Source organism: Siphateles boraxobius, unplaced genomic scaffold (assembly GCF_051911475.1).
Source record: "Siphateles boraxobius isolate OS27281-9 unplaced genomic scaffold, OSU_SipBor_1 20, whole genome shotgun sequence".
NCBI lineage: Eukaryota > Metazoa > Chordata > Actinopteri > Cypriniformes > Leuciscidae > Siphateles > Siphateles boraxobius.
The window spans coordinates 9,581,331-9,596,849 of record NW_027508811.1 but is presented as its reverse complement, the minus strand read 5'-3'; the positions used below and the strand labels follow the sequence as shown (position 1 = coordinate 9,596,849).

General features: G+C 40.7%; 1 pseudogene; it reads left to right on the top strand.

Moving 5' to 3' along the window:
* Positions 1 to 11,169: 11,169 nt before the first annotated feature.
* Positions 11,170 to 15,360, top strand: LOC143745370 (V-set domain-containing T-cell activation inhibitor 1-like; annotated as a pseudogene).
* Positions 15,361 to 15,519: the final 159 nt, after the last annotated feature.

Sequence of the window (15,519 nt, the reverse complement as noted above, 5' to 3'; positions counted from 1 at the left end):
TGGCTGTACTAAGGGACATGCAGTTTCTAAGCAGAGACTCTCTCACTGGATAGTGGATGCTATCACTTTGGCTTAATTGCAGGGGCGTCAGTTTGTGTTGAAAAGTGGTGGGGACAAAAGATCGGATAAAAAAAACATTAGGCCTACAGCAGCAAGGGAAAAATATTGAGTATTCGACGCATCAGAAATGGGCATAGCGTAGGCCAGTCAACAACACGAAAATACTCAGCATAAAACCCTCAACAATGTCGACTGCACATGTAACAGTCCCTGCAACACCAGCTCAACCGAACAGTGCCAAAGCACCATACAGGTCCTTCTAAAAAAATTAACATATTGTGATAAAGTTCATTATTTTCCATAATGTAATGATAAAAATTAAACTTTCATATATATTATATTCATTGCACACCAACTGAAATATTTCAGGTCTTTTATTGTTTTAATACTGATGATTTTGGCATTCAGCTCATGAAAACCCAAAATTCCTATCTCAAAAAATTAGCATATTTCATCCGACCAATAAAAGAAGTGTTTTTAATACAAAAAAGTCAACCTTCAAATAATTATGTTCAGTTATGCACTCAATACTTGGTCGGGAATCCTTTTGCAGAAATGACTGCTTCAATGCGGCGTGGCATGGAGGCAATCAGCCTGTGGCACTGCTGAGGTGTTATGGAGGCCCAGGATGCTTCGATAGCGGCCTTAAGCTCATCCAGAGTGTCGGCTCTTGCGTCTCTCAACTTTCTCTTCACAATATCCCACAGATTCTCTATGGGGTTCAGGTTAGGACAGTTGGCAGGCCAATTGACCACAGTAATACCATGGTCAGTAAACCATTTACCAGTGGTTTTGGCAGTGTGAGCAGGTGCCAGGTCGTGCTGAAAAATTGAAATCTTCATCTCCATAAAGCTTTTCAGCAGATGGAAGCATGAAGTGCTCCAAAATCTCCTGATAGCTAGCTGCATTGACCCTGCCCTTGATAAAACACAGTGGACCAACACCAGCAGCTGACATGGCACCCCAGACCATCACTGACTGTGGGTACTTGACACTGGACTTCAGGCATTTTGGCATTTCCTTCTCCCCAGTCTTCCTCCAGACTCTGGCACCTTGATTTCCGAATGACATGCAAAATTTGCTTTCATCCGAAAAAAGTACTTTGGACCACTGAGCAACAGTCCAGTGCTGCTTCTCTGTAGCCCAGGTCAGGCGCTTCTGCCGCTGTTTCTGGTTCAAAAGTGGCTTGACCTGGGGAATTCGGCACCTGTAGCCCATTTCATGCACACGCCTGTGCACGGTGGCTCTAGATGTTTCTACTCCAGACTCAGTCCACTGCTTCCGCAGGTCCCCCAAGGTCTGGAATCGGTCCTTCTCCACAATCTTCCTCAGGGTCCGGTCACCTCTTCTCGTTGTGCAGCGTTTTTTGCCACACCTTTTCCTTCCCAGAGACTTCCCACTGAGGTGCCCTGTTACAGCACTCTGGGAACAGCCTATTTGTTCAGAAATTTCTTTCTGTATCTTACCCTCTTGCTTGAGGGTGTCAATAATGGCCTTCTGGACAGCAGTCAGGTCGTCAGTCTTTCCCATGATTGCGGTTTTGAGTAATGAAACAGGTTGGGAGTTTTTAAACGACTCAGGAATCTTTTGCAGGTGTTTAGAGTTAATTAGTTGATTCAGATGATTAGGCTAATAGCTCGTTTAGAGACCCTTTTCATGATATGCAAATTTTTTGAGATAGGAATTTTGGGTTTTCATGAGCTGTATGCCAAAATCATCAGTATTAAAACAATAAAAGACCTGAAATATTTCAGTTGGTGTGCAATGAATATAAAATATATGAAAGTTTAATTTTTATCATTACATTATGGAAAATAATGAACTTTATCACAATATGCTAATTTTTTTAGAAGGACCTGTACTGGGCCCATTCAGGGCTCGACATTAACGCTTGTCCAGGACAAGTGGATTTTTTGAAGGGACAAGTGGATTTTTTGAAGGGAAAAGTAAAAGAGAATTTTACTTGCCCGACCGGACAAGTAGCCTGATTAGAATATCAAAAACAAAAATAAACAAATAACTAGGGAATCACTAATCCGAGATAATGATTCTGATTTTATTACATTTATTGTAAATTGCGATCGATTGTGGATAATGTATTACTGACGGTAAGGTTGTGTTGTTGACACTTGCGCAGCCTTTCGAGGAGAAATCTACACAAATGAGCGCAGCACAGCACACACACACTCAGTAACAACATAGGCTACTGCCTATAAAAAATCTAAATGTGGAGTTTATATATTTTTAACATAATAAGCAACCTCAATTATTTTTCCTGAATACCATCACGATTGAAAATGTGACACTGATTTCCTACAACAGTTCAATAAATAGTTAAAATTAAGTCATTACATTTTAGATGCAATATTGCCTGTTTTTGTTCTGTTTCAGCAGCGAAATAGTTCCAAACAAAAATCACAGCAGAACCACGGCGCATCTCACAGGAACACTCAACCTGTTTTCATTACTGAATGGTTCAGCATTTTGAACGAATCGGTTGAGTCAAAGATTCAATGACCCATTCATAAATATCTGTCTCATTCTTGAATGAAACAGCCGTTTGAATGAATCAATGACTCACTCATTAAGACTGTCGCCTGCCACCACCTACTGGCGGTTTAGTGTTATGTTTAAAAGTAGTATCATTCTTTCCAACGTTTCTTATTTGTATATTTAAATCAATTTCATAACATTATTTTATGCAATTGTAATTTTTCAGTGTAAATGATTTAATTTGATCAGCCCTACCTAGGGTAACAGCCCTATAGTGTTTTATTATTCTACATAATTGAATTTATAGATCAAATTAAGGAATTTAAAATGAAAGATGAACCATACATTTTATAAGATTGAGGGAGGAAATGACCTTTAAAGGTGCAGATATCACAATATGCTGAATTAAATATCAAAGCTGATTGAACACCGATGAGAATATTGCTTCAGAATAAATTAACACAAAAAAAATTATAATCGGACAAGCAACTTTTTTACTCGGACAAGTGAATGACAGATTTACTTGTCCGAAGGACAAGCACATGAAAAGGCTTAATGTCTAATGTAGAAAACAGCAGCGTGTTAAGTCAATGATTACAATGAAATACATTACATATGTAAAAGAAAACACACCATAAGCATAACAACGCAACATATCTGCATCAAATAACACCAGATAAAATTAAAACAATGTGGGATTTGCAAACCACATAGAATGCAGTGTATGTTTGTCATGAGAGAGAATGGATAATTTGGACAAGAAGAAATTGTGTCAAGAATTTGTTACTGATCGGCACAGAAGTTACTGATCGGCACATGCATGTTTTTGGGTCATTTTAGAATCAGTAATAGTTTATTTTGTTTAAGTTACTTTTTTTGGACAAAGTACATTGTTTCTTTCTGTATCTAAACTGCATTGCATGTTTTAATTTGTGCAAATAAATCTTTAACATTTCTTGGTTCGCTTGATTTTTCAGAACATTAATCAAATGCTTTCAAAAAGTGGTGGGGACAAAATCAGCCATTTCAAAAAGTGGTGGGGACATGTCCTCAGCGTCCCCAGTGTAAATGACACCTATGCTTAATTGTAAGAAAAGGGTATTTTCATGGCCACAAAAAATTAATCTTTCTTAATATGTACAGCGCTTAGAGCATGTAATAAGACCAAAAATCTTTAAATTTACTTTGCGGAGAGCAGAGAATCAAAACCAAATATGTTGTGCACAAGTTTTATTAACTAAATAACGAACACAACTAATCTAAACGCATACACATAATCACACATACATGGATAAAATAGTAAGTGACAGAATGAAACTGTAAACGGAAACAGGGAATGAAGCTATGGAAAAGATTCAAAATCTCTGTTTAGTCAGTTAATTGTACGATACTTGCATTGCCGTTGGAGTTAAAGCAGTTTCGTAAAGTTCCTGATTTGATGATTCCGTGAGTTGATGGCGTTGAAGTTGCAATCGATTTCTTCTGCACTGAATGAAGAAGATATGATGAACTTGCATGGTTAGTTCGACTCCGTCATGGTCGAGGAAGTTGCACATGGCTTGATGTGTTGGGTCTGCTGGCCCGTGACCGCGTGGTAGGACCAGGTTTCTCGTCTCACACACGCAGAGTAACCAGCAGAAGCAAGAAGAGAGGGAGGAACTTGTTTGGATGCTCTATAAAGCCTGGGATAAGTCTAGTAGGGAGGTTAAGCCCAAAAAATAGGCCTTTTGACTTCAAGTCATGATGCAAAGGTCTCCTTTGGTATGGAAGTACCTTAGGGTCATACAAATCAATTTATCCTAAGACACAAGTGAGATCACACTTTGTATCAGAAATAAACATGTTTTTTTCAAAAATGGCCGCCAATGCGCCGAAAATACTCTAGAGCCCATATCTTTGCTTCTGTTATCGCTATAATGACAAATTTGGTGTCAAAGTGTACATTTCTGGGGTCAAGGAATCCAATAAAATTTGTTTCAAGTTTAAAAAAATAATAATTTTCCCCATACCATGAGAATTGGGGGTAAATATGCACATTTCAAATAAAAATTGTCATCAGAGTGACTTTACTTATCTTTTCATTCAAAAACTTTAATTTTGTACTTAAGCAGTGCAGCTACTTCTGTACATTTCATTTGACCTAAGTAGCATGAGATTTCGACCAGTCAGGAGTAGCCTATAGCATATCAGTTCCTGCAACAACACATCCCATCTGCACCAGGAGCTGTGACAGCTGTTGAAGGTCAGAGGTGACTAGCTCTGAATGAGATCGAGCTAGAATCAGCCAATCGTCCAAATAGTTCAAAGCTTGTATGCCCTGAAGTTTCAGGGGCGCGAGAGCAGAGTCCATGCACATCATAATATACAGGATGCCAGGGATAGGCCGAACGGTAGGACTGTGTATTGATATGCCTGGCCCTCGAAGGAGAATCTCAAAAATCGCCTGTGACGAGAGAATGTCAGACTCGCTGTCAGATCCACAGAGACTTGTGCTCTCAAAGAAGTGGCAAGTACTTTGGGGACATAATCATGTCTTGGTTTGAGGATGACCTTGGAGTCATTAGGCCCAAACTCAAGGCATGACTCTCTAACAGAAAGTGCGTGTAAGTCACCCACCAGCTTGACTGAGGCGATAGCCACCAGAAAGGCTGTTTTCAATGAGAGATACTTAAGGTCCACAGACTGTAGAGGTTCGAAAGGGGCACCCTTCATGGCCTCCAGGACCAAGGAAAGGTCCGAGGGGGGGCGAGGAGGGTTCATCCTTCTAGCTCCCCTGAGGAAGCGGTCTACAAGGTCGTTCCTACCCAGTGACTGGCCATGCGAATGTTTGACAAACGCAGCAATAGCCGCCACATATACCTTGAGCATGGATGGGGATCCGATCTACCCTTATCCAAGAGCTCCTGTAGGAAGGAAAGAACCTCCGACACCCCACAATCTTCTGGATCCAGGTTGCGAGCTGAGCACCAACCTGAGAAGACTGACCACTTGGAAGCACAAAGCCGTCTAGTAGAGGGCGCTCTAGCTTGCGTAATAGTGTTTACACTCCGTCGGGGAGACTGACGGGTACCCGTTGATGGCCCACACATGCAGAGCCCAAATCTTGGGTCATGGGTGCCAAATTGTACCCCCGGCCTATGAGAGGAGATCTCTCCTCAACGGGACAGGCCATGGAGGCAAGCTCTGAATCTGCACCAGCTCCGGAAAACAAACTTGGTTCGGCCAGAACGGAGCTACTAGAATACACAGGAACCGTTCTCCCTTATACGCTTGATTACCTGTGGTAACAGCATGATCGGAGGGAAAGCATAGAGAGGGCGGCTGGGCCAGTGATGGGCCAGCGTGTCCTTGTTCTTTGTGAAGCATATTGGACACTGAGTGTTGTCTTGAGACGCTAAGAGGTCGACTTCTGCTGTGCCAAAGGTGTCCCACAACAGCTGAACTGTCTGAGGGTGGAGGGACCATTCCCCTGGGGGAACGTTGTCCCTGGACAGCCTGTCTGGACGCACATTAAGATGGCCTGGCACATGCGCCGCTCTCAGCGAGAGTAGGTTGCGCTGAACCCATACAAGGATGCGTTCTGCCAGTGCATGAAGGTTCCGTGATCTCAGACTGCCCTGGCGATTTATGTAGGAAACCACCGACATGTTGTCCGTGCGGACAAGGACATGGTGGCCCTTTAGAAGGGGAAGGAAGAACCGCAAGGCGTTCTCGACCGCCTTCATCTCTAGACAGTTTATGTGCAAGCTCTTTTCTTGGCTTGACCACAGGCCAAAAGTCGGTCTGCCCTCATAGAGGGCGCCCCAGCCCACGAATTGGAGGCGTCTGTCGAAACCACTATCAGTTTAGAGATTACTCCCAGGTTTACACCTGTCTGATGCCAGTCGACCGCCTTCCAGGGCTCCAGAGCTGTGACACAGTTCTGAGTTACCTAGAGACGTAAACGACCGGATGCCCATACTCGACGCAGGACCCGCGTCTTCAGCCAGTGCTGTAAAGGGCGCATGCGAAGCAGACCTAAACGAAGAAATTATTAAGTTGTGAATGGACTGTGTGTTTGGCATGCGTTTTTTTATATAAAAATTGCATACTTCACCTCCAATTGTCATGTTAAGAACAACATTATAGTTTTTTAGTATTGGAACCTATTTTATTGGACTCCTTGACCACAAAAATGTACCCGTTGATACCAAATTTGTCATTGTAGCTATAACAGAAGCAAAGATATGGGCCTCTCAAGTATGGTCGTCGGCCATTTTTAAAAAATGTGCGTATACAGTGTATAAGATACAAAATGTGATCTCACTTGTGTCTTAGGATAAATTTATTTCTATGGCCCTAAGGTACTTCCATAGGGGACCTTTGCATCATGACTTAAAGTCAAAAGTCACTTAACCTCCGTACTAGTCACACCTTTCAGGATTGGCGTGACCAACGAGAAAGGTGAAAATCCTCTGTTGGGAGGTTTTATGAAGCATGGTTAGAACAGGTCTGACAGTTTGTGTCCATTTATACTCCAATTAATATAATAAGAGTAAGCCATGACAAGTGGATGACTTATGATGTTGGAGTATCGTAAGCTTAGATCCCTCTCGCAGTTTAAACAAATAGGGCTGTGCAACAAACTGTAGCTCCTCTTCTATTATATAGAAATCCTCCGACATTTAAAATTTTCTCCAGCCATTTACTACCATTATAAAGCTTGGAAGAGACAAGAAATGTTTTAATATAACTCCGATTGTATTTGTCTGAAAGTAGAATATCATATACACCTAGGATGGCTTTAGGGTGAGTAAATCATGGGCTAATTTAAATTTTTGGGTGAACTAATCCTTTTATTTAGAAGAGTCTGCTTGATGTGTCTTTCCTTTCTAGAGCAGGGCTCTGCATTCTTTCAGGTCATAAAACCATGGCAACCAGAGGCCTGGTTCTCTTACTTCGGGGGGTTGTTGTATACACTTTGGCATCTTGTTTTGTGGTTGGTAAGGGGTTTTAAAGATTATTTGTTAAATGTAACAAATGCTTTTGTCTGATTCGACTCAGTCATTACACTGGACTGCTTCTGGGCACAGTTTGTTACCGCTTTGGCGGTTGACACTGCACATGCCTATGAACATTCTTATATTTAGTGACTGTTGTCGTGTCTACCTTGTATTCTGTGCAGCCCGCCCCCTTGTGCTGATCTAATATGCTAATTTTGGTGTACTTGAGCTGGCAGGTCATTGGTCTAGATCCACCTATCAGCTGTGAGCACTCCTCACTGTGTCGTTATTGGCATAGACATAATAAATACATAGACGCCCTATTGGCCGCTTTGGAACGTTGCTGCGATACGTCAACGTGTCATTTTGCGGAGGGCAAGACTGCGCTGTAAACAAATGCAAGTAAACGGGTGAGCTGCGGTTTTCCTGGATAAAAACAATAATAACGATTACATTTATCAGCCGATTTCAGTGGTTTGTACGTGGTGTACGTTTCTATTACTAATTATATAATGACCAAATACAACCAAAAAAAATTTTCAGTCTTGTTTGTGAAAGGTAATTCCCCGAGACCTGTTTTCAATTGTGTGGCGACTTGTACAGCCCCATGCAGCGCACAAAAACAGGCATTTTTCTCAATTCCCATAATGAGAGGTATGGGAAAGTTTCCCTCCTTGATATGGCGGCACCATTGACGTACGCTCCAGCAGCCAATAGGGTGTCTATGTATTTATTATGTCTATGGTTATTGGTATGAATTGTGTGCTGTTCTACTCCATGATTGGTGGAAGCCCTGTTTCTTCAGGCTGATCTTCACCATTCTCACGGGGGAATTGTATATAGTTCCCACAGCATCAAGCTGATGCAATGTTGAAGTGACCGCTCTCGAAAGGGAACGTGTCCAGTTACTGTTGTAACCTCGGTTTCCTGAGAGGCGCGGAAACAAGACATTGCGTAAGCCGCTGTACGCTTGATCAGCTGAGCAAGCGTTCAGGCTCATCAGAAGCCCGCAGCCTTATCAGTATTTGCATGCGATTTGAATATTTCGCGACAATTGACCCTTCGCAGGGAGCTTGATTGACAGGTGATCTGACCATTCATACTTCGCCATCCGCCATTTTGTCCGACAAAGCAGTCGTTAGTAGTTAGTAGATTAACATGGGAGGATTTGAACTTGAAAAACTGAATATACTGACGCCTTTCCGCGGTTAAAACAACATTCCTTCTTATGTTCATTCATGTTTATTTGATGCTATAAATGAACTAGAAGGAAGAGATGATCGGTTCACAAGCAGCTTTAACTGAGGCTCTACAGCGATCTGTCACGACACATTAAAGATCGAGCCACAAAACGGTATTTATTGTTTAAATTTCTTTTTAAAAATGACCAAATTTGAAAGGTGAGACTTTGTTTAATATGTTTAATATCAATAGTAACCGAAAAATATCCTGGCCTGTCCTGTCTGTCAGCGTATTGTCAGTCTCCTCTCTGATCCGCGATGTATTTTTCACTGCGTGAGAACATGGTGTGTGCGGGAGAGCGGCGTAGCTTGTCGGACATAGCGACAGTAACTAAGGGGGGCGGGTCTTTGCGAAGGGTCAATAGGTTGTTTGCAGTCATGTGACTGTGTTGACGCGCGAAATTCAGATGGAGGGCAGGAAGTGAAGAACGCAATGGACGAGATGGAGGAAAGTCCGTACTGTACTACTTTAGGCGCTATTACAAGAGAAATATATAAACAAAAAATCTAAACATATGTTGGACGTGATCCTTACGTTATGAAGAGGACCGATTTTCAACTGAATTGAAAGATTTGCCTGCCATTGAGGCGGTAGATATCAGCAATTACCTCGTCTCACAGACATACTTTGACTTTACAAAGTTCAAATACTGGTACGTTGCACAAACAGACACATAAGCTGTATTAACTCAGCTTTGACGAAGTGATCACTGACACACACGGGCATTTTCCCATTCGGCTCCTCCCGACCGCAGACATAGGTTTGCAAGGCAATTTTTTCCGATGTTTTTATGTCAATTTCTTGTATTTTCCCCCCTTATGAACAACAAATTTTGGCACACGATAAAAACTCCTCGTGGTTTGATCGATTTGAGCCACCATAAACGACGCAAAACATTGGCATTTTGAGTTTGTTATAGTGATTCCTAAATATAGAAAATCACTTCCTGCCCTCCATCTGTATGTATCGCCATGGCAACGCAGTGACGTGACGTCATGTGAAAACAAGCTATTGGCCAGTTGTTTTTGTTGCATTATCCTATAAGGTTTCAGAAATTTTGGAGAAGGGGAAGAGTTCCCGCAGCGTCAAGCTGACGCAATGTCTCGTTCCCGCCTCTCAGTCCCATTAAACTGTTGCTCTCTGTCTCATCCTGACAGACATCCTGCCACCATAAACTCGCCTGTCAATCATATTGTCACAGTTAAAACCCTCCACATTTCACTTAAAGTCCCTGTAAAGTCAAAATGAAGTATGTGTTCTGAGTTTGTCATATCACAGAAAAATGTGTTATTAGACACCCAGCCATATTTGAATAATAAAAAAAGCCGGCAAGTACATAAAATAAGCTATCAAAATCTTGAAAAAATTAGCAGTAGTCTCTGCTTTCAAACGCTGGGGGTGTGTCCGCTGGCTGCGCTGAAACCACGCCTACCCGTGGTAAAGCTGCCGTTGCCACACTCAACTGTCACCCGCTACACCCGGAATGGATGCTCCTAAGAGCTTATTAGGTTAATTATAACATAAGCGCACAAGGCAACTTAGGCCCCGTCCACACTACTGCGTTTTCGTTTAAAAACGGAGACCTTTTGCTACGTTTGCACCTCCCGTCCACACTAAAACGGGAAAAACGAAGACCCAAAACGGAGAAGTTTAGAAACGCTGCAGCTCCGTTTTTCGTTTTGAATCTCCGGAGGGCGTTTTAGTGTAGACGGGACAAAACGGAGGAGTTTAGAAACGATGACGTAGAAGGTCACGCTCGGCTCTATGATTGGGTGTCATCACCCATGACGTATCCTTCCCTGATTCGTCAGCCACCCATCACATGTCCCGTCACCGGAAGAAAACAAACAAAAACATCCTGGACTACGTAGCTGATGTTAGTGAGTGCAACATGGATAACGAATTACAAGCGTTACTGACTTTGATGTCTTTGTTAGCAGCTGTTGTGCAAGCAAATTCTGCATTTTACAATGCTATAACTGCCTACATGCGCCGGAGGCAAACTATTATTCGAGCGATCTATGACAATTCCCGTGTGCAGCGGCGGTCCATGAAAAGAAATCTCTGGTCTTCGACATTTTCTAATCTTTGCAGAGGTAGCTAACGTTACTTGCTTCCTCATCAAATCTGAGGAATAGTCCATCCGTTTCCTGTTTACACCGGCACGCGCATGCACAGTGTTGGAGAATGGTCACGTGATCCGAGTTTTCAGTCGTTTTAATGTGGACGGAGATCAATTCTAATACGCAGCTAAAACGCTGGTGTGGACGGAGATCGTTTTCGTTTTAATTCTCCGTTTTTAAACGAAAACGCAGTAGTGTGGACGGGGCCTTACACTCATTGGTGGGCACGCACTGCCGATGATGTCACCAGTTGTCGGCGCGACGGGAGGATGAAGGCCGAGGTGGGAGATAGTCGTTCGGCCCCATTCACCAGTAACAGCGGATTATCAATGAATCCCAGTTGTCTCCGACGAAAGTTTATAAAACTATCCCATGTAAAATGATCACTACAGAGGCGGATTTTGGTGGTGATCCTCAGCTCTCCATCAAGGTGGCTTTTCACAAAATGAATCCACCTCTTCTTGATGTGATCGTATTTAGTAAATTTAAATAAGGACACCGATCTGTTTTGTACGTGATCGCATCCAGGTAGTAGGCTACGCTTTTCCGTGACGAAGACATAGCTAACTAGCAAACTGTAAGCTGTAGTAACAAATAATACTGACAGTAACTCGCGATTGAGCGGCAAACTGATGCGATGTTGCTCTATTTATATTGTTAGGGGAGCGGCCAGCCTCAGTGGCTCTAGTGCGTCATCAGGTAGGGGTGGGGCCAGGAGCTCAGGCACTCCAGTGCAACATCGAGTACCCTTTTAGCCCCAACCAAAAAATCCGTAAAATATCAATGGTGAAAAACTGTTTAACGGTCTAACTCCACAATCCAGTACTTCACAGTTCACAGTCTTTGTAATGTGTTTTAGCAATACACTTCTAACATTTATAATGTGTTTAGATTTTTTTTTTAATTGCCTTTACAGGGACTTTAATTTAATTTCCTACCGTACCTGATCTTCACCACTCTCACGGCAGGATTGTATACAGTTCCCGCAGCATCAAGCTGACGCAATGTTGAAGTGGCCACTCTCGAAAGGGAACGTCTCCGGTTACTGTTGTAAGTTAACCTTTTTTCCCTGTGATGGATCAATGTTATTTTACTCCACCAGTTTTTTTTTTGTTATAATTTGTTATTTGTTTTAAATCAGGTACATATAAGTTATTTTGAGTATGTATCTTTGATACATTTCAGGGTTTTGTTCTACAATATCCTGCCTTGTCAAACTTTAAATAAAACTAAACTAAACTAAAAATAATAAAAACAAGCTAATCAATATGTCTTCAGGATTACTAATGGTGCTGTGTTACTAATAATTCACCTACTTATATTATGCCCTAAAAGTAGCCTAAAAACCCTAAAAGTCTTTTTGTGAAGAAAAAGTACATACTTTTTAGTGTGTAGCAAAGAGTATAGCTAATATTAGTGATTTGCATATTTAGTCAATGCTGTAGGCAACTTGGTTTATTGTGCTAGGAAAATAACATAAAAGGGAAGTTTGATGTGTTATTGCGTTAATAAATTACCATGGTTGGTTTCCATCACATTGCAGTTTGAAGTTGCAGTTTGATTAGACTACACTTAACTGGAATTGTTTAACCAGAACACACAAACAGTTATGTTGTTAATGTCCTAAATATGCACATATTTACAGTCATAACGTACGAGAGTCATTTTACCATTAGTTTTCAAGCAGTTGCATCTGGTAGCATAGAAATTAGAATAAATCTTGGATTAATTATTTTTCGTTATAGGCTATGCCTACCAATATTTATTAAACAGTGTTCATTATGTTTGTTTTTAAATGTGGTATTTGTATTAGGGAATATGTTTATACGGCCGTATTAAGCCGTATGCTACTCGGCACTCTTAAGTATATAGATAAAATTTTTGTCATCTGATTATTGATGTCGAGATATTAAAAGTTTTGTGTTTATTTATTAACTAGGCTACTGTGTTAAACTGAATCCCTTGAGTGAGATCCCATTAAGTGGCATGTTGTTGTTGGTGTTTTTATCATTTAATGTAGGCTACTGGTGGTCATGATAGTGATTCAACCCTGAATACAAGCTACAAAATTTGTATTTTTTGTAAATGAGAACAGATCTTACATTGAACTTAAAGTCAGACCACATTTTTTAAGCCTCTTTTAGGGTGAATGTTCCTGACAGGTTTTTGGTGGCAATCCGGGGTCGTCCAGCTGTACTATAGGCTGTGAGTTCACACCAGATCCTGACCTGTCCAGCCTGGTGCTTACCTGGCAACGGAACTCACATGTTGTCCACAGCTTCTATTATCAACAGGACCAACTGGACCGCCAGAGTCCAGAATACCATAATCGGACATCATTGTTTATTTCAGAGCTTGGTAAAGGAAATGCCACCCTAAGAATAAATTCAGTTGGACCTAAGGATGTGGGTCAGTACCTGTGCCTAGTGAGCAATGGGGGAAAGGGAAGGGAAGGGAAAAGTCCAGATAGAGCTGGACTACGGGGGTATGCTGTACTTACAATAAAAAGACATTATTTTTTATGCCTTGTCATTATTAAAGCTTGGAAAACAGAATAACATTTTGAACTTCTATGGTGACTTCAGTATGTTAACTGATACGCAGTATATCTTATATACAATTTTCTGTAGCCTATTTGAATGTGTAGATTTGTATATTCAAATGCCTGTAACAGTAATACATATAAGACAGCTTATTTAGTACAGAATTATGGAGAAAAGGACATTTATTAGGAGGTTTTTAAAATGACTAAAATTTACTGTTGGTGTATCTTTGCTTCCTGAGGATACTAAACTCCCTCTCTGTGTTTCTCAGCCCTTTACTCTGAACCTATTTTAACATCCATGTGAACTCCACAACTGTGACAGTGCAGTTTGAGACAGAGGGATTCCCCAAACCTGAGGTGATCTGGCTGGACGAACATGGCCAGAACCTCAACTATCACCTGGAGCTCCATGATGAGACAGAAGATGGGCTTTATTTAGTTAAGCTATGAGGCCCAGAAGCCGGCGGTTAATGTCACATTTACCATGATGAACCACCTCCTGAACCAGAACCTTCAGAGACCTGTGCTCCTCAGCTATGGTAAGGACCCTCTTTTACTCTGAACTAAGTGCATGTCAAAAGGTATTCACTGGGGTTAGTGAAGTTAAATTGTGATATTAAAATTCAGACCTTCACCATGAAAATAGAGGTATAGCCATGATTTATCCATAAAGAATGTAGGCTCTATATATTATGTTCACAGTCTGTGATGACATGTGAAAGGCTTTGTGAATTCATTCCAATTCTGCAGGCACATGTTCAGTGCGACTGAGGTCATGTTTATTTTAATAAGAATAATAGTCAATTGACTGTCAAGGGAGAAAAAAAAAACATCTCACATCACCTCATAATAAAAGAATGAAACAGTATATTTTTAAACCAGTTTTTCTAGGAACAGTTGACATCAGATAATAAACTTAGATCTATTGTCTTAATCACTCTTTCATAAAGACAACCACAAATGGAGGAAATTAACTCAATGTCTTTTCTTTTAACCAAGTTTTTCCTTTCAACCAAGACAAACAAGAAATGGAAACATTGATATGTCCACAGTGTTTTAACACAAGTTTTACTTGCTCAATCCATGTTTAACCATACTCAAAAAAGCGAACATGAGGAAGAACAGATGCTGGGTTGTTGTGATTTCTTCTAGAAAATAGTGTGGGAAAAAGCAGCAATCAGCTTCAGGTTACTCGCGATGATTGTTACACAGTCAACTAGTACAACTAGTTCGGTTTGAAAACCTAGTTTGAGCAGAAACTGTCGTTCAAGTTACTTTGTGTCACTGATTTTAAATGCAACTATCATGATCACATTTAATAAAAGAAACTCAACCAAAAACACAAGAAAACTTTTTCTGAGGCGACTAAATTTACTTTTTGGACTGAATAAACATTTATTAAATGTATCACATTATAAAAAAAAATTATTTGGATTTTTTCTTCAAGTAACTTGGCTACTTGTATTATCTGAAGGTTGATTTCAATTTGGTGCTAAATCCTCTGAGTCTAAACACTTTTTATAATAATTATGGTTTGAGGAATTGGTGCTTTATATCCAGTAATATTGTTGATTTGATTGCATTGACACTCGGATGCGAACTGAACTAGATGACATCACGTTTTTTTCTTTATAGCAGAATTTAACTAATTTCATAATGATTAACTTTGCAGTTATTGAACTGGATCAACACTGAACTGACTTCAGCTGAACAATGACACTGTTGTCTTTTTAGAGCTGCTTTACAGCAGAATTCTGTTTGCATCATTAATCGTCACATTCCTGTTTTTTTCCCTTCAGTTTCAAATGATGGTGGAGGTAGAAGCTGGAAGATGGCAGCAATAATTCCTCTGTCAAGAATAAGCTTCATTCTTTTTGCTGTTGTGACGCTTTTACGATTTAAAAAAAAACAATAAAACCCTACCTTTGAACCTCGTCAGCTTTCCGTAAATACATTGGTTTCCATTGAGTTGCCTGGAAAGAGATTTCCATCTGCTAAGCAACATTTAATGAGAATAAAATTACAGAAAAGCAATGTAGACTTGTGGGAATTTTAGCAATGTTATCATCCTCAC